The sequence below is a fragment of the Physeter macrocephalus genome, chromosome 2, assembly GCF_002837175.3.
Source record: "Physeter macrocephalus isolate SW-GA chromosome 2, ASM283717v5, whole genome shotgun sequence".
In the NCBI taxonomy this organism is placed as follows: domain Eukaryota; kingdom Metazoa; phylum Chordata; class Mammalia; order Artiodactyla; family Physeteridae; genus Physeter; species Physeter macrocephalus.
Window position 1 is genome coordinate 104,434,977 of NC_041215.1, and position 18,776 is coordinate 104,453,752.

The window sequence follows — 18,776 nt, forward strand, 5'->3', positions numbered from 1 at the left end:
CAGTAGTAAACCCTTACATGTCAATAATCACCCTAAATGTAAATGGATTGAACTCACTAATCAAAAGGCACAGAGTGGCTGGATGAATAAAACAAACAAACAAACAAACAAAACAAAAACAAGACCCAACTATATGCTGTCTGCAGGAGATTTATTTCAGCTCCAAAAGACCCATAGGCTCAAAGTGAAAGGATGGAAGATGGTATTTCAAGCAAATGGAAACAAAAAGAAGGCAGGCATAGCCAACTTATATCAGACAAAATAGACTTCAAACCAAAAAGGGTAACAAGAGACAAAGGAGGTCATTATATAATGATAAAGGGGTCAATACATTAAGAAGATATAACAATTTTAAGTACATACACCACCAACACCCAAGTACCGAAATATTGGGTTGGCCAAAAAGTGACTTCGGTTTTTAAGTAAAAATAAAAGACACATTTTTCATTTTCGCCAAGAACTTTATTGAACAATGTATTCACCATTTTGTTCCACTACCTTCTGACATTTTCCAGGCAACTTCATAATTCCATCTTCCCAAAACTTTTTATCTTTGTGAGCAAAGAACTGTTCCAGATGCCTTTTATAGTCTTCCAGGGAATTGAAATTTTTTTCCATTAAGAGAATTTTGTAAAGGTCGAAATAAATGGAAATCCAAAGGTGCAATGTCTGGTGAATACAGCAGATGAATCGGAACTTCCCAGCCAAGCCGTAACAGTTTTTGCCTGGTCATCAAAGAAACATGCAGTCTTGCATTATCTTGATTGAAGATTTTGTCTTTTCTGTTGATTAATTCCAGATGTTTTTCGTCGAGTGCTGCTTTCAGTTGGTCTAATTGGGAGCAGTACTTGTTGGAATTAATCTTTTGGTTTTCCAGAAGGAGCTCATAATGGAAGACTCCCTTCCAATCCCACCATATACACAACCTCACCTTCTTTGGATGAAAACCGGCCTTTGGTGGTGTTGGTGGTGGTTCATTTGGCTTGCCCCAAATCTCTTCCATTCCACCTTATTGTACAGTATCTACTTTTCAGCATCCGTCACAATTTGTTTTAAAAATGGAACATTTTTCTTACTTTTAAGTAGAGAAGTGCATGCAGAAATACAGTCAAGAAGGTTTTTTTTTTTTGCTTAACTTATGTGGAACCCAAACATCAAAGCGATGAACATAACCAAGCTGGTGCAAATGATTTTCAACGCTTGATTTGGATATTTTGAGTATGTCGGCTATCTCCCGCGAGGTATAACGTTGATTATTCTTAATTAATGTCTCAATTTGATTGCTATCAACTTCAACTGGTCTACCTGTCTGTGGAGCATTGTCCAGCACAAAACTTCGCACACCACTTTTGACATGTTCGATCAGTCACAGCACCTTCTCCATACAATGCGCAAATCTTTTTTTGCATTTCGGTTGCATTTTTACCTTTCTTGAAATAATAAAACATGCTGAAAAATGTTGCTTTTTTTCTTCCATCTGCGATAATAAAATGGCTACACAAAAATTCACCAAATTTTGATGTTTTTTTTAAATGCATGCTGATATGACAGCTGTCACAATATAATCTACCAAAACTGTCTCGAATGAAGTTAAAGACAACTAAGCGCTACTAGATCCATCTTACGGAAAACACCAAATGAACTTTTTGGCCAACCCAATATATTAAGCAATTAATAACATGTCTTAAGGCAGAAATAGACAACACAAAATAATTGGAGGGGATTTCAATATTCCACTCTCAGCACTATTGCTGATCATCCAGATAGAAAATCAACAAAAATGTTGGAATTGGACCACACTTAGACGAAGTGAACTTAATAGAAATATACAGAGCATTCATCCAACAGCCTAATATACATTTTTCTCAAGTGCACATGGTATATTCTCCAGGACAGATCATATGATAGCTACAATATAAATCTTGGCAAATTTAAGAAGATTGAAATTGTATCAACTACCTTGTCTGACCATAGTGGTATGAAACCAGAAATCAACAAGAGGAAAGTGAGAAGATCTACAAATATGTGAAAACTAAGCAACACACTTCTAAACAACCATTGGGTCAAAGAAGAAATCGAAAGGAAAATAAAAAATTATTTTGAAACAAATGAAAATTGACATAGGACAGATATGTACACATCTTATTCTATGGCACCAGTGAGTTGGTACATGAATGTTTCACACACTAATCACATATTTTACTTGTTTTGAATACAGGTTGAAAGAAGCAACTCTCTTTCTTCTGTTTCCTAGCCATCACTAAACTGTTCTATTAACTAAAATTATTTCCTTATCTTCTTTTTTTTTCTCATACAAGTATAGAAGGAGAATCCTTGAATTTACTTATTCACTCAACAAACATTTATAGATTGCATAGTTGTAGGCAATACTACAGACCTACTGAATCAAGTAGGGTCCAGGAATCTGTGTTTTCAACAAATTTTCCAGGAGTGTGTGATACCCACTGACAGGAGGAACCACTGACTGATGATTGACTGTCTAGGTAACCACTAAGGAGATCAGTCAGGAACTCATCACAGACAGGCAAGAGATGGAAGAAGCATAAATTAGGTCAGTAGAAGAGTGAGGAAGAGGAGACAGATGTTCAGAAATGTGAGGTAAATTGGCTGGTGTTGATGGGGTAGGCAGTAGATGGGAAGAAAAAGAAAGAAAGAATAGATCACAAATTTCCATAATGGAGATCCAATCATGGTGGTCTCAGGGACTGAAATTTCAAGTTAAGAAGGAGATGAACACTTAAAAGACAAAAGTATGAGCTCAGCTTAGTTCTGTTGACTCCCAGGTATCTATGAGAGACTGAGGTGGAAGTGTCAAGAGGAAGGTTGGAGATCCAAGTCCAAAGTTCAGGGCCTGCGATGAAGACGTAAATTTGGAAGTGATCCACAGAGAAGTGGTAGCTGAAACCACACCAGAATCCAGGATCATGGAAGGGAGAGGGAGAGAGAGAATAGATGGGCCAAGGGTGAAAGCTTGGGGGCCTTAACTCCACAGTGAAGAACTGAACATTGTGCTCTTTAACATTTTAATATAACCCAAATGTTTTAGCATATCACAAATATGAACAAAGAAAATGTCTGAAAGTTTATTTCAGCGTAAAATTCACAGTTCCAATCATTAATTCTTCCTGAACCAAATTTTTGTAGGGCTCACTTCTATTTAAATAACTACTAGATTAAAAATTTAGTTAAATTGTGTTAGAATTTAGTCCTTGGAATGAGGAAAAGAGGGGGACTGATGCTGGGATATGAACCCGCTGCTAAAGAAATTGGCTGGGACATTCTCCCCTGAGAGAGAACAGATCCAAGACCTTGGCCACCATCCTCAGACTTTGAAAGACATCCTAGTAACTGAAAAAGGATCTAAGAGTTCCTTCTATTGGTCAAATGACTTTGGGATGAATGAACCTTGTTCTAAAGGTTGGACCACAGGAGAATTGGGGATCTGTTTCTAAAATCACCATTATGCAAATGATTCATTGGACCATTGAAGATTAGCATTATTTGTTTTTATAAGCAAATCCAGGCACTTTCCTAAAATCTGCAAAAGAACATCAGAAAGTCATTTCTTGCATCTGCAAGTAGAATATTGAGAGCTGGAGACTCCTGGACTCCAGAGGAGTCAGTCACTAAAGGAACTACATCTTTAGATGATACTTGGAAATTCTTAGCACAGTATAAAAAAGTGAGATTCATTTCTTTCTGTGCCTTAGATTTGAAGAAGTGTTTATTCAAGGTCTTGGACTTTATACTCCGGGGAACTGAAATTTTCTCCCAAAGGAATCGTAGACACCCATGGTCCAAAGCTGCACAAAATACCTGATTAAAAAAAAAAAGTACTGATATCCCAGAGGAGTTCCCTGTGTCTCTGCTGGCACCAACATGAAATCCAATAGCAATCTACTCCTCCGAGGTAAGCATCTAAACCTTCCTTTAATTTGTCCTGTAAAAATTTTTCATGAATGAGTGAACCAATCTATCTCTCAGGGGAAAAGATCATATTGAGGAATTCACTGAGAATAAAACCCTGAGAGATACAGAAATGAAAAACACAAGAGAGAAAACACAGAAGGGAAAACTACATTGAGATGATGCCAGAGTGTAAAGGCATGACTACAGCTCCTATCGGCTATAACTAGTTCTCAGAAGGTGTCTCTAGCACCAAGACATTCATTTCAGTGACCAGAATCCTTGGGGTTTTTTGATAAAACACAGAAGCCATATTGGTGTCCTTTGCAGAGTATTGGGAGGTTTTGTAGTCCTTGTATCTGCCAACGCCAGAGGACTTGGCACTTCTCAAGCTTAGCCCAGAGGGATGCATTTGAGCCAATGCTTAAATAAAATAAAAAGATAAACCTGATTCCTTTCACAGCCCTTACAGTTCCATCCCCCTTGTCCCTCATGTAGCAGTGGATGATAGGAGGAGCCAGGGTCCCCCAAGACAGAGGGAGAGGGCCTGCCAATGCAGTTTGCATCTACTTTGCTCACTTCTTATGGCTAAAAGCCCTCCCAAGACCCAAAAGGTTTCCAGGTGGATCCTGGCTTTACCCAACCTCTTTGACCCAAGACTATCAAATGGAGCCTTCCTCGAGTGTCTCAGACAAATATGTACCAAAATTTCCAAATATTTACCAAATATAAAAATTAAGTAAATCCGTACATCTACTAGAAGAATAGGGCAAAGCATTTCAAAACAAGAGTGTAGTACTTTATCAGTAGATGCCCTTGTTTAGTATTGGATTAAACCATATTAAATTGTTGGTGTTTGACTATTTTTGACATAAAAATGATAATTTCGTGTGGTTCAATCTAACAGGTGAGGAATTACTGGGAAAGCAAAGGCTAATGGTGCCTAATCTGGAAAACACTAACCAAGGCAGATTTGTCTCCAGATTCACACTGATGTAGGAAGAAGGACTAGCTCCCCAGATGCCAAAGACTCCTCAATGTTCCCAATTATAATCTCATAGCAGAAATCCTTTTTCCTCAAATGCTGTCAAATGTCCCTTATGAGCCCCTAAAAATTACTAAAACTCAGGTATTTCAACAGCCCACTCTAAGTTTAAGAGAAATTAACTGTTTTGCAACTAGAAAAGATTATGTAAGTAGAGCATACCACTGTGAAGAGCAAGGGACAGTATGGGAACAATTGGGGACCTACATTATTCTCCCTGACCCTTGACTTACACACTGTCCAGCTTTAGAAGACAGACACTTCACTCTCTTCCCTGAAACAGGGTTTTGAATGGTCTAGAAACAAATGAACTCCTCAGTTCTCAATTAATGAGTACAACTCCAGAAAGAAAAAAGTCAAAAACAAAAAAACTTCTCATACATATTTAAAAGTCAATTCCAACAATGATACACACACACAGGTATACACACATTGAAAACTTCCCAAAGTTTTCCCGGTTGAACAAACTACTGAGTCCTTGAATTAATAAACAATATGGACATTGGTTTTAAGTGAGCATTGTTCGTTTTTCTGTAGCCTCTTACTCAAGGACAAAATTCTCTAGAAAAGTTTTAACTTATGCACACACACACACACATTTGTAGAGCCTTTCTGTTTATGCTTCTAAAAGAAACTTTTAATTGTCTCACGGTGGGGTAGTTGACAAAGAATTATAAATAGCAATGACAGGGAATCCTAAACTCCCCTAAACTCTCTGGCTCCTGCCCTCAAAAGTCCTGGACACTGACGTACAAATAAGCTGATTTTTCCTTCGGATCTTCAGCCCAAAGCCCTGATGTAGACAGCTGGGAGCTACATTGGCAAATGCAAGGGACAGTATGCCCAATTTATGAAAATTCCTTTGCAGAAACTGGAGGTAAGAAGAGTTTCTCCATAAAATCTAGAGTTTAATCCCCACCCCAGGCCTTCCAGCATTTGGACAGCTCCCTTGTGGGCACTGTCCCAAGCTCTCTTCCCTTAGCCTAGTAGGAGGAAAAGTCACGGGGGCAAAGGAACCAGAGAGGGAGAGAGAGTGCACCCGCTTCCTCTCAGGAAAGGAGACCCCGCCCTGCATCTCCTGCATCTCACCTCTACAGCCTCCCTTTGAAAGCAGCCCCAACCGGCTCACTCCTCCATGCTACGGACAGAAAAGCACACAAGACAGGGGTGAGAGAACATCTCAATTTGAGCTTGTCACTAGGAAAGCCCTTCTCACTGAAATGTCCTCACAATGAAAGGAGTAACCAATAAAATAGCCTTAGCCCTTGGCCTGTTTTGGTGGCAACACTCCTTCCTTTTGGAGGTGAGCAGCGGCAAGGGGGAATGGGGGTTTCCCTTAGCCTGTAGAGCATGCATTCCCTCTTTCTGAACCTTTAGCTGTGTTTACTGCAGCTTTCTTGGGCTGGCTTATCTCTGCCCCCAATTAATTACATAATGCCCCCCATGAGAACCTCAGAGCCTGAACAATCCCACCCCATTCTTGGACCACGTGATGCAGCAGCTCACCTGCACTGGTAAAAGTCTCAAAATAAGACTCCAAGGGTTTATTTTACAGTCAGCCTGTCTGGATTATATCTCAAACCAGTCTCAGGATTTTGGAATGTCCACACAGCAAACCAGCAGTGGGGGCTGCCCGCCTTCTCTGAGAGAAAAGGCGAACGAGCAGATGATGTTCGATGGATTCCTTTTTCTAAGTTTTAAAGACTGACATGGCAAGATGAACATCCTTATCTTGATCTCAGTTATGGTCCTGGATATAGTAGCTCAAAGAGATTGGGCTTAATACCCTTTCAATCTACAGAACTGATCGTTATTTGTGATGTGGCAACACATCAGCCCACACATAGAGTTGGGGTGTTGGAATGGAAAATGTTAATAAAGCCAAGGTGATGTTTCTCTGAGCTTGTCATTTCAAAGGCCATCACCTCTGGATAGCATTTCACCAAACCTGGTTTATACAGTTTATAGCTTACCCACTTCTCAACCGTATAATCTGGCCTCCTCTCTCACCACGCTACTGAAACAGCTGTTCCCAAAGTCCCCACAGACCTCTGTGCTACTGTAGCCCTTCTTGATCTCTTAGCAGATTCGTCATGGTTAGCTTCTCCCACTCCTTCCTTCTTAAAATATGCTCCTCCCTTGGTTCCTATGATGCTTCACCCTCGTGATGTTCCCACTCCTTCTCAGGCTCTTCCTTCCCTTTTGCTTTTTGTTTGTCTGTTTTTGCACATTCCCACAATGTTGATGTTCCTCAGGACTCCATCCTGGACCTCTTTGGTTTCATGCTATGGGCATTTCCTAGACAGCCTTATCCACTAGTCAGTATCTATAGCATCTTGAGGCCAAGGCCTATTTCTCTCACCTGTATTCTCAGTCCCAGAACAATGGCTACACATAAGATACACTTAACAAATATTTGGTGGGTTAAATTGCTGTTTCTCTTTAATAACATCAAATCTATGGCTGGCTCCCAGGCCCACTCCATCAGCCCCTCTATTTCCCCACAAAAAGTGTAAAGTTTACTACACTGTACTTCCTAAAGACAGAGATTGTTCTTTCCTTGGCCCTTCTCCTGACCCTTGGGTAAAATTCCTCAGGTAAGCTCCTGAATAGTTTTTCAACCTGCAGTTCACTGCCTGATAGAAGATCATACAGTTAATGTACTAGGTTACAACCACAATTTTTAAATTAAGCAGAATATAATACACGAATATAGGCAATATCAAAATGTTTTATACATGAGGGGCGGGATTTATTTCTTAAATCTCTGTATGTGTGAATGTGTGCATGTAGAACACGTTGAGTGTACTGGTAAAAATGTAAAATTTATATATTACAGTGAATTATGGTCAAAAAAAGTTTGAGAAAAACTGCTCTGAAGTGTCCACATACTATATCCAAGTCAAGGGTAATCCCAGTACAGTTTATCTCATAAACAACATATCCTTCTACTCAGCCCTAACAAGTATCCTGAACTTAAATCCATTACAGAGCAAGTTTCAGAATAAGTAATCTTTTCATTTTAGTAGTTTCATAAAAAGATGGGCTACTCAAAAATTCAGGGCTTGTGTTGTCACTTAAATTTTTTCCTCTTTTAAACAAACTTCATCAAAATAAAAATTAAGGGCTTCCCTGGTGGCGCAGTGGTTGGGAATCCGCCTGCCAATGCAGGGGACACGGGTTTGAGCCCTGGTCCGAGAAGATCCCACATGCCGCGGAGCAACTAAGCCCGTGTGCCACAACTACTGAGCCCGCGTGCCACAACTACTGAAGCCCATGCACCTAGAGCCAGTGCTCCTCAACAAGAGAAGCCACCGCAATGAGAAGCCCACGCACCACAACAGAGAGTAGCCCCCGCTCGCCGCAACTAGAGAAAGCCCACGCACAGCAACGAAGACCCAATGCAGCCAAAAATAAACAAATAAAATAAATTAAAAAAATTTTTTTAATTAAAAGGTTGTGATATATTTTGCCAGAATATATTTTCATAGCATCAAAATGATCTGTTTCAGAAAATGCATAGTTCTATGTGAAATGAGTATCAGGAGTTCTACACTAGATAAAATCCTTTGGAAATCCATACATGTGGCAAGTTTGGACTGACACCGACACTCTTCAGGACTGGGAAGGTGACCCATGATTCTCAAATTTTACCTTCTCCAGAGGGCTTACAAGAAGGACAACTAGGAACCTATTCCAGGCCCTAAAAATAAGAGTACAAGTGGTAGAAGAATCTCCTTTCCAATGGTGGTGAACTTTTGAAATCCTGGGATAAATATATCTGGTAGATTGGGAGAGTGTCACCTTGCAGTTTCAGAACCACACATAGAAAAGGCCATAATGATGCATCACAATTCTCTTTCAGTGTTTTTTGTTGTTGTTGTTGTTTTTAGCGTGCTTGTTCAATGACGACATATAACCCAACACTACATACACCGTTGTCTCCCAGTTTCCCTGTCTTCCTCATCCAATATCATACCCATCTAGGCCATATGTCAGGGAGTAGGGAACCTCATTGGAGAGCTGGGATTATCAACCTGTCGTGAAGCCCTTGCCTTTTTGCCCTGGGGAGCATTTGTATCTTCTCCCTGAGAGTTCTTGACCCCTTGGGACTTTTCGCTCATAGGTGCAGATGGACTGGGCTTCACTATCTGTCTTAGGTGTTGGACTTCTCCCCTAGTCCAGCACTCAGAGGTATAAACAACTAAATTATATAGTTGCTATATGCCAAGCAGGAGAAAGGGGAAAGCCCTCTAAGGAAATAAGAAAGCTCTGTACAATAGAGACAGTGGGTATCTGTAATATTCAATGCACAGGGGCAGAAAATGAGACTGGAGAAATCACCATGTAACCTGGAGATGAGGGAAAAATCAGGCGTATCAGCAAACATGACCACCCTGCAGACGAAACAGTATTCCCATATCAAAGAGCGTGTCTACAGAAGAGGCGCGTCATGATCAACTATAGCAAATTGGTCTCAAAGAGGAAAGACTGTAGACGCAGCCTTGTTGAGGGGAGAGTGAGGCTAAATCACAGTAGTACACATCAGAAGTGAAACTGAACTGAGTCCAGTCCCAGCTGCCTCACTTACTAGCTGTGGGGCCTTGGGCAGTTAGTTACCTAACTGCTCTGAGTCTGTTTCCTCATCTAAAACGGGGACAATGGCAGTGCCTGACCCATAGAATTGTTGTGAGGATTAAGGGATGCAACCCATGCAAAGTGCTTGGCAGGTGCCTGCACACGGTCAACTGACAGTAAGCGTGAGCTGCTAGTGTTACTTATGTTACTGTTAACACTAATGAGCGATTCATCCGAGACAGGTGTTTAATCATATTTATTCATTCAATAAATATTCACATCAAGCGCCTGTTATATGGGAGTTCGGCCACAAACATGACCCATATGGTTCCTGTTTTGACTGAGATGGTGCCTTGTTCATCAAGCTTCTCTATGGCTAGAGTGAAATATCATTCAAATATTTCTGCCCAATGTTAAGCCCACCAAAAAGTGTTTTGATCACAGTTTGGCTTCCCCGTGCACTGGGCCAACACTGTCTGTACAGTATGGTTTCTCTTGTAAACTAATGGAAGGAGTCTGCATTCTAAGCAATCTCTGGGGAGTCTGAGCAGTCTTCTAGGGGCCAAGCGACTCTAGAGCTCTGATACAGTTAGGTATCTGGTGGGTTAAGCAGCAGACTCCAGGCTATGATGAATGCCACCCTCCAGGGTCCTGTTTCACCCCATGTCTCTTCACCCTATGAAGCCTCCCAGCCCTGGACACTCTGCCCAGTGGGCTGGCATCTGCCTACTTTCGGATAAAGGCAACTGAGGCATGAGGGGCAACAGCCCTGAGCCTGGACCCTGAGGAACTCCAACTGAGCCCCGACTCCACCACATCTAGACACCTGACCCTGGGCAGGGCACTCAGAGTGCAGAGACCTCATTCCCCAGGGTGGTAGACAGGATTCAATAGTGGAATATATGTGGAAAGACACTGGTGGCATCACAGAGGAGGCAGGCGTAAGAATCACAACCATAAGATCCCTCCTACCTCCCTGGAGCACTCTGACTTACCCAGAGGGAGGTAGGGGAGACCTGTGTACCTCCAGCTGCAGGGAAGGCCAGACTGCTGGCGAGGACAGAGCTGCTCCATGGTCACTGCTGCAGGACCTGAATGAACCAGTATAGGTGGAGTAGTGAGCCACATGTTGATGTCATATGAAGGCCCTTGAAGTTTTCTTGGGCCAAAATAACTCCCTCACCTGCCTGTTAATTCCCAGCGTTAGTCACTCACTGCTTGAGGGATATCTTAGGTGTATTAACGTGAGTTAAGGTATAATTGATCTGTTAGGCAACAGATTAGCTAAAGAATACATGAGTAGAGAAAAAGTTACGTAATTCACAGTAAAAACCCTTCAATGGCTTCCCTTGTTCTGATAATAAACTACGCAATTCTTAACGTGATTGCCAAAGCCTTGCATGGTCTGCCCTGCCAACCCTTCCCAAGGATCCTTGTGCCACAATGACTGCACTAGGACCACGTGGCCTTCTTCAGCTCCTTGAACAGACCCAGCTTTTCCCTTCCTCAAAGCCTTCGCACATGCCGCCGGCATCAGTCAGGGTGATGACGGCGCATATATATATTCTTACATGCATGCATCCACATACATATATACATAAACATGCATACACACATACATATATAGATACACATATATACCTACAAAAGTATACATATACATACATACATATTTACACATATATATGCACAAAAAGATTTATTTTAAGGGATTGGCTCATGCAGTTGTGAGGGCTGTGAAAAGTCCAAAATCTGTAGGGCAGGCCAGCAGGCTAGAAAAACTTAGGCAGGATTTCTATGTTACAGTTTTGAGACAGAATAATTCCTTCTTCAGGAAACCTCAGTTTTTTGCTCTTAAAGCCTTCAGCTGATTTTGAGGCTCACCAAGTGTCAAAGCAATCTTCTTTACTTTACAAGTCAACTGACTGTAGATGTTAATCGTATCTACAAAATACCTTCACGGCAACATCTAGTGTTTGACCAAACAACTGGGCACCACAGCCTAGCCAAGCTGACACATAAATTTAACCATCACACTGCCCCTCTGCCTGGGATTTCCCCTCCCTCCCTCACCCGACTGCCACCTTCTTGCCTCCTAGATGTCACTGTAAGTATCACTTCTTCAGGAAGCCAGCTCTGCCTGTCACCTTATCTAGGTGCCCACAGTGGTTCTGTCTCTAAGCACCTTTTATTTTTCATCTGTTGCCCTATCCCAGTTCTAAGCATACCTCTGAGTCCACTTATTTCCTCACTGTATCTCCCCACCTGGATCTAAGCTCTATCACAGTAGGGTCACGTAGGTTCTGGTCACCACTGCAGGTTGCTCTAGCCCATAGAGCATCTTCAGGTACCTTAGAAAAGGCTCCCTTCCTCCAGGTGGATGTGCCCCTCACAGGTCAGGGCCTGGGGAGTAAACTGGGCTTCCACTGCCTGAAAGCCCCTGTGCAGGAGTCAACCTGTGCAGCCAGCAGAATGAGAGCCAAGGCCTGCAAGAGAGGACAGGATGAATGAGTATCCCTGACACATCTGAACAGGGCCCATGTTCTGGGATGCTTAGATTTCAACTTGAGAAAAAGACACGTAAAAACATGAGGAGCAGCACTTCCCTGGTGGTCCAGGGGTTAAGACTCTAGGCTTCCACTGCAGGGGGCATGGGTTCGATCCCCGGTCAGGGAACTAAGATCCCACATGTCTCGAGGCATGGCCAAAAAATAAATTTTTTTTTAAAAATTAAAAAAAAACAAAAAATACAAGGAGCTTGGTGGTGAGGGAGCAGGGTTCAGGCTTGTGTTGGGGAAGTGGGGTGGGATTCAGGCAGCAGGAGGGCCTTAGTGGGGGTAGACAGAAGACTAAAGGATAAGAGAAAGATACCAAAGAGGAACACCCCCTAGCAGGAGGAAGGGAGGACAGGGTGGGGTGTCCGTGGCAACTGGAAATTGGAAAGGACCCAGAAACATACCCCATCAGAATTAGAACAGACGCCGGGGGACACCTAACCCAGAGACCCTCAACGGCAGGCACTGCCCCCCAAGAGGACACACTGGACTCTCCAAGAGGGGGCAGACTTACTCTGTAAAAGAATTGATTCATTATTATAGTACTCCAAGTTTATACTTTGGAAAAAGCTTTTAAAAACCTTTTATTTTCTTAATTCAGAATACATACAGAGAATAAATCTTTGACATGGGCCTGACTAGGCGTGTCATCCAAAAAGCAAGATGTTTCTAAATCTTCCTCATCCTTTAAGAGTTTGTGCTGTAGGTAATACCTGAAACTTTGGCCAGCTTGGCCATCCTCACCCACACAGTCCCCTCGGGCATGTGCACTGCAGCCCTCAGCCAGTCACTCACACTCTGCAAGCTCCGCCAGCTTCTGAATTACTGCCTGGGGCTACTCTCCTCCAGAACAGAGCTCTGTCGGGGCCCAAGCAGTTCCCTGCACAAATAGAAACCAAGCTCTGCAACAGAATTCAGGGCTGCCCTGGAACTGGTCACAAGTGACAGTTGAAAATACCCTCATCTTAAAAAGAATAATCCCAGGAAGCAACGATTTAGAAGAGGCCAGAAGCTGCCAGCCAGGACCGACACATGTTTAATCAGTGGTGTATTTATTCCACAAACATTCACTGCGCCCCTGTGTGGGCCATTCACTGGGCCAGGCTGGAGGATACAGTAGTGAACAAGAGAGATCCCGCTCTGTGCTTCCCCAGCAGACTGCCAGCTACAGGCTCCAGAGATGGAAGAAAGGGGGACCTTAAGATGCTTATCTAAATCAGCTAGGTCACTGTGCCCACCCTTCATGGGCTGGGTGTTCCAGGGTATGTTATTTATTACCCTCCCTTTTAATTTTTTCTCCTCCACCCCTAGGGCCTAGATGAGTCAGGAATATTTCTGGGGTTCTCTATGTTCTTCACCATAACAGATGTTGTGGTTGCATCTCACAGGGTGAGGGGCCCGGCCCCAACTTTAACAAGCAACAGTCCAGCCATGCCAGAGCTGATTCGGATGGCCTGTGTGAATTGGTTTGCAGACCTGGTGTGAGGTCCTTCCTTCCTGTCTGTGAATTCTCTGCAGCTCCTTCAGTGATGCCTAATGAGCATGGGGGCTGGTGATATATGTTAATTTAATAGTAAATTCACACGTTCAACAAATAGAATGCTTTCATTTCAAAAATAAAACTTACTCATTTTATATTTTCAAATATGAAGCTATAAGATTTTTATATTTATCAAAAGGGCATATGCATTTTAAAGGATTGAGAAAGGGTGCTTCCTATCTGCGCCCTGAATGGGTCACAGGCAGACTTTGATCCTTTGAGCTGTACAGCAGTCTTCAGCCACAGTCAGCCTCCTCTGCTTACCCCAGGTGTGCTGCACATGATCATTTCCTTAGAGCAGCATGACCTGCATTGCCCAATACCATAGACATAAACCACACGTGGCTATTGAGCTTTGAAATGAAGCTAGTCCAGACAGATGTGCTCGGAGTGCAAAATACACACTGGATTTTGAAAACATGTTACCAAAAAAGAAGAATGTAAAATACTTCATTAATAATTTTATATGATTAGATGTTGAAATGATAATATTTTGGCTATATCGGGTTAAGGAAAACATATTATTAAAATTAATTTCACCTGTTTTCCTTTTCTTAATGTGGTTACTAGAAAATTTTTAATTATATATATGTGGCTTCCATCTGTGGTTCACATTACATTTGTATTGGACAGCACTGCTCTGGACAATCCCTACTGCACCTTAACCTGAGGAAAAAAAGACAATACACTGGTAGTCAGAAGAGATTCAGTGGATGTAGCGGGCTGGGGAAGGAGGATCAATTCTTTGCTTAAGAAATAAACTTTTACAAGATCTAGAATTAAAAGTGCATACCAAGAAAGAAAGAGAGGAGGGGAGAACAAAGGACAGGAAGGGGAACGTGAGGGAAGGAGAGGGAAAGGCAGGGGAGGGGAAGGAAAAACATCAAAGGACAAGGACCTCTGTCTCAGTCAATTCAGGCTGTGATAACAAATTACCATAGACTTAAACAGCAAACATTTATTCTCACAGTTCTGGAGGCTGGGAAGTCCAAGATCAAGATGCCAGCAGATTTGGTATCTGGTGAGATCCTGCTTCCTAGTTCATAGGCGGTTGTCTTCTTGCTGTATCCTCACATGGTAGAAGGGTAAAGAAGCTCTCTGGGGTCTCTTTTAAATGAGCACTAATCTCATCCATGTGGGCTTCACCCTCATGACCTAATCACCTCCCAAAGGCCCCACCTCCAAATACCATCAGCTTGAGGGTTAGGATCTCAACACAGAAATTAGCAGGGGTGGGGGGTGGACATAAACATTCAGTCTATAACAACCTCTAACCTTATTCTATCCCTCAAGTCTCCTCTCCTCCGCAAACCCTCCCAATGACCCCAGCCAGACTGACTGGCCCACAGTTTCCCTGCTATCACATCTGTCGTCTGAACACCATTTAGCAGTTTGGGTCAGTTCCAGAAGCACATTCTGTGGCCTGCTCTGTGTGAGGCATTGTATGGCACCAAGGGAGAACCACAGTAACGACATGTCTGCCCCGAGGCAGTCAGCCTAGTGGAGAAGCAGACATGGAAACAGCACTGGCCATACCAACCTCCCCGTGCTGGGGACTGCACACTGAGAGCTGTCTGCTCCTCCAATTCTCTCTTCACCCCCAGCTGGACTGAAAGCCTTAGAGTGGGTGGCATGTCTTATTTCTTCTGCCTCCATCGCTGAGCTGCGATATTCATAAAATGCTAACTTATTGGAAAAGGTTTGCGATATAGTGGCTTTAAAATCAGGTGACTGCAACTACTGAGCCTGTGCATCTGGAGCCTGTGCTCCACAACAAGAGAGGCCGCGACAGTGAGAGGCCCACGGACTGCAATGAAGAGTGGCCCCCGCTCGCAGCAACTAGAGAAAACCCTCGCACAGAAATGAAGACCCAACACAGCCAAAAATAAATAAATAAATTTATAAAATCAGGTGACTGGGACTTCCCTGATGGCGCAGTGGTTAAGAATCCGCCTGCCAATGCAGGGGACACGGGTTCGAGCCCTGGTCCAGGAAGATCCCACATGCCGTGGAGCAACTAAGCCCGTGGGCCACAACTCCTTATCCTGCGCTCTAGAGCCCGTGAGCCACAACTACTGAGCCCATGTGCCACAACTACTGAAGCCCGCGCGCATAGAGACTGTGCTCCGCAACAAGAGAAGCCACTGCAAGGAGAAGACTGCGTGCAGCAGCAAAGACCCAATGTAGCCACAAAAAAAAAAAAATCAGATGACTAGGTTCAAATCCCAGCTCTGCCACTTAAACTAGCTGTGTGGTTTTTTTTTTTAAACATCTTTATTGGAGTATAATTGCTTTACAATGGTGTGTTAGTTTCTTCTTTATAACAAAGTGAATCAGCTATACATATACATATATCCCCATGTTTCCTCCCTCTTGCTTCTCCCTCCCACACTCCCTATCCCACCCCTCTAGGTGGTCACAAAGCACCAAGCTGATCTCCCTGTGCCATGCGGCTGCTTCCCACTAGCTATCTATTTTACATTTGGTAGTGTATATATGTCCATGCCACTCTCTCACTTCGTCCCAGGTTACCTTTCCCCCTCCCCGTGTCCTCAAGTCCATTCTCTACATCTGCGTCTTTATTCCTGTCCTGCCCCTAGGTTCTTCAGGACCTTTTTTTTTTTTTTGCATTTATTGTTTGTAGATTTTTTGATGATGGCCATTCTGACTGGTGTGAGGTGATACCTCACTGGAGTTTTAATTTGCATTTCTCTAATGATTAGTGATGTTGAGCATTCTCTCATGTGTTTGCTGGCAATCTGTATATCTTCTTTGGAGAAATGTCTATTTTGTTTTTTAACCTTAGGCAAGTTTTTGACCTGTCGGTGCCTCAGCTTCCGCATCTGTCAACTAGAGAAAAAAACAGTACCTACCTAGTAGAGGCCCTGCATTAAATGAGCTGAGCTGTAAAAGTCTTTAACATAGTCTGACACATATTAACAGCTAAATAAGTACTAGCAATAGATATTTAAGTACTAGCGATAGATATTATCAGCCTCTGCCACCTGATATGATGGGGTGATAGGATAGGGTGGGCAGGGGAGAAGGAGTCCAAGATAAGTCCGAGGTTATACTCAGGTGAGTGGAGGAAGTGGTGCCTTTAACAGAAGTAGACAACACAGGAGGAGGAGCTGCTTTCAAAGGGAAGGTGGAGAATTTGATTTTAGATTTATAGCCTGGTAGTCAGCCAAGGGATTTATCCAACAGGCAGTTAATTCAGGATTGGCAAGAGGTCTGGGCCGCAGACAGATTTATGAGTCAGTGCAAAGTAGTAATTAGAGCTAGGAAGCACCGAACACCTGGAAAGAAGTGGTGAGTGCTGGAGTCTGGGCACACACCCAGAGCAGGAACACACCTTCAGGCAGAGCCAATGCCTGCCACGGGGAAGGAGGAGACCACTAGACAGCAAGATCTGAAAGGCCCTGAAAAGTCCCCCATTACACACCTACTTAAAACAAAAACCCCCTCCTCCACTGGCCTGAAAAGCACAAGATCATACCCATGCAGTGGATGAACCCCAGGAAGCCTCGATTAATGTGCCCCTAACTCCAGGGGGGCTGAGGGTCTCAAAACTCGGGTGAGGAGCCATGGACTCCCGTCTGCGGGCTGATGGGCAAATGTCACTTGGCAGTGGCATGGATGAGGCCATCCAGGAGGGAGAGGCGGTCACAGGAAATGAGCCGCGGAACGTTGGGCGACTTCGGGGGAAAACGCGCACAGACTCAAACCGTTTGCGGCCTGGGAAGCATTCGATGATGTGCAGCTCACCCAGACCCGGTCTGGAGCCACTGGCCATTCTGACCAGTCTCTCCGGTGCCCAAACACCCGTCTCGCCATAAATCCGAGACCGCAAAGGCCTGGCGAGGGTCCCGCCGAGATGCGAAGCGCGGGGTGACGAGCGAGGAACGAACGCTACCTGCTCAACCGACACTTCCTGCTTCCCGCGGGACACGGACGCTTCGCTTTCTCAGATAAGAGTCAACGGAGAGCGTGTTCGTGCGCCCATCAGGTCCGGGTCGCGGCCGAGCTTCTGGGGCGGGGAGACGCCACCGGGGCGGGGGTCACCGGGCCGGGGCGGGGGTCACCGGGCCGGGGCGGGGCTGGGCGGAGGTCCGGACGCGCACGCGCGGAGCACCGGCCGCGCCAACGTCCGCGCCAACGTCCGCCCCGCGAGTCCGCCGGACACAGCGGCCGTTGGGCGGTTGACGCCGCGGCGCGGGCAGGACGAGGACCCAGACAAGCCAGCCAGCCCCGCCAGGACCCGCTCTCGGGGAGCAGGGGACAATGAGCAGGCCAGCAGCAGCCATCCTCAGTTCTCCCTCCAGGGCATCCTTGTAAAGAGCGCAGCCGGGCGTCTTGAGGACCCATGACCACGAGACGAGAGTGGTGGCGTTTATCCTTGTGTTCTGGAGCAAAGAGAATTTAGGCAAAACATGTTTAAGCCAGCCTGGCTGTTTTCTGCAGTAGATTCAGTGGTTCTTGAAAAGCATCTTGGTAGGAAAAAGAAACTGAAAACTGTACCAGGCAAGGGCCGAAGGAGACCGTTCTGTAAAGAGAAGTGCCTCAAATAGCTTCAGATACCTTGATGCTTCCTTAAACCCACTTGTCAAGCTTTTCAAAAACTCACTGTACGATTTATCTGTGTTGTACCAATGCAAGTACAAATGGATGTATATTCTGCTTTCAAGAAGTGGATTTTCTTCATCCACTGCCTGCTCCATGAAGGGAAAAGAGTTTAACTGAAGCAGATACCTGGTTTCCCAAGTGTAGGAAAGATAAATTTCCTTCCTTGAAACAGCAAGGACAAAAACGTGCCAGCATTCATTTGAGGATTTTATCACAGGTGGTCCGGCCTCCCTGAGATTACTGGGCAAAGTATGTCACTATTGCAGGAGGGCTGTCCTCGTTTTCATAGTGGTGGCTTGCTGTGCTCTGGACAGAACAAGGTTGTGGGCTGGACCTAGGAAATCAGTAAAGGAACTTGGAGGGAATAGCCTGAGGTGTGGGAGGAGCTGCCCAGGATGGTGAGGAGCTGGTGTACGCTGATTGAGCTAATCTGTTACTTACATTGGTGGCATTGTTTTTCTAGCTCAAGACACTGAATGAGCCATATAGCAGATCTGTATGCTTA